This window comes from Magnolia sinica, chromosome 4, assembly GCF_029962835.1.
Source record: "Magnolia sinica isolate HGM2019 chromosome 4, MsV1, whole genome shotgun sequence".
NCBI classification, from domain to species: Eukaryota; Viridiplantae; Streptophyta; class Magnoliopsida; order Magnoliales; family Magnoliaceae; genus Magnolia; species Magnolia sinica.
In genome coordinates this window covers 1,489,404-1,491,486 of record NC_080576.1, presented here as the reverse complement: position 1 = coordinate 1,491,486, position 2,083 = coordinate 1,489,404, and positions in this window count along the sequence as shown.

Genomic DNA, 2,083 nt, shown 5'->3' with positions numbered 1-2,083 from the left:
TGTTAGATGCAACACTTATGATAAGCTGTAACTTAGACTAGATAAATCTACGTTGACTCTCCCTCTTCCCACTTTTCATGCATAGACTAATCAACTAGAGTTTCTGATGAGCAAGATCTTATTATATCGCAAACTACATAACAAACGCCCGAGTCAATTAGGTGAGAAATGCAATGTGATGCAATGGATGGATCTTGCACAATATTGATGTGGGACAGATGAGGATGATTGAAAATTGGATGGTAGGATGGACAATGGCATCGCAAGGATTGGATTGAGTGGCTTCAATCGAGATGTGAGTTACTCGGGGAGCTAGGGATCCAGTTGAGTTAAGCTATATCTAGGTTATAAACTCATTTCCCTCACTCTTGCTCTCCTTGGTAGAGGGATGAGCTAAAGAGATTGAGAAACGTAGATGATTGAGAAGGAAATAAAGGCCACACACTGATGGCTTTTCCATGATCAATATTTAAGGATTTCAAATATAACAGCTTGTCTAAACTAACTGCTATATTTAAGGAAACAGAAAGATCCTCCTAAATACAATGAAACAGAATTCAAATAACAAATACAAAGTCAAAAACAAAACTTATTGAAAACAATATCAGATAAGATACGATGGCTCTATTATGCCCCCTCAAGATGGAACTCGAGAAGAGAGTCCAATCTTGGTCTTGAGAGTAAGAAATTGTGTCCGAGAAAGGGGCTTTGTCAGAGCATCAGCAAGTTGGTCTTTACTGGAAACATAAGCAACACGTAGACGACCCGATTGAACTTGATCACGAATAAAATGGAAGTCAATAGCTACATGCTTCATTTTCGAGTGGAAAACTGGGTTGGAACATAGAGAAGTGGCCCCAACGTTGTCACAGTAAATCACTGGGGAATGAGAAAGAGACACACCAAGTTCATCCAAGAGAGAGCAGACCCAGTTGAGTTCGGCAGCAGTGTTTGCAACAGACCGATACTCTGCTTCAGTGCTGGACCGAGAGACAGAACGCTGCTTCTTGGAACTCCAGGAAATCGGATTTTGACCAAGATAAACAATATTGGCACTGGTGGAAGTGAAATCATCTTTGTTCCCAGCCCAATCGGCGTCAGAGAAGGCATGTAATTGAGCAGCAGGGAAGGCATGTGGAGAGTCACGGTAAAGAAGAATACCTTCATTAACTGAGCCACAAAGATAACGAAGAAGTCGCTTAACAAGAAGCCAATGATCTGAGGTTGGTTTATGCATGAACTGTGACAATTTATTGACTGCAAAAGCAATGTCTGGCCGAATAAGTAGCAGATATTGCAAACTTCCAACTATGGCACGATATTCAGATGGATCACTCAGTGGAGAACCAGAGTGCAAAGTGATTGGTGGTGAAGTAGGAAGAGGTGTGAGAACAGGTTTTGCTTCCATCATTTTGGTACGAGCAAGAAGATCCAGTATGTAGCGCCTTTAAGAGAGCAACAGACCATGAGGATGTGAGATAACTTCCACACCTAAAAAATAAGAGAGCTGCCCAAGGTCTTTTAATGAAAACTGTTGAGATAATAGAGTCACAAATTGTTGAACAAAACCATCATTGTCACCCGTTATAATAATATCATCGACATAAACCAAGAGATAGATAAGGTGACCACCATGTTTGAGAATGAACAGAGAGGTATCAGCAAGGGAGTTCTGAAAACCCGAGGCTAGTAGAAATTTACGAAACTCAGTATACCAGGCACGTGGGGCTTGCTTCAGACCATAAATTGCTTTTCTTAGTTTGTAGACATAAGAGGGATTATCAGGATCAACAAAGCCTTGTGGTTGTGACATATAGACAGCTTCAGAAACATAGCCTTGTAAAAAAGCATTGTTGATATCAAGCTGGCGGAGAGACCATTTACGACTAACAGCAAGACTGAGCACAAGGCGTACTGTAGTTGGCTTGACCACAGGGCTAAAAGTATCATGATAGTCAACACCAGGACGTTGATGAAACCCTTGAGCTACTAGGTGGGCCTTATACCTGTCAATGGAACCATCAGAGTGTCGTTTAATTCGAAAAATCCACTTACAACCAACTATATTGTGACTGGAAGCAGG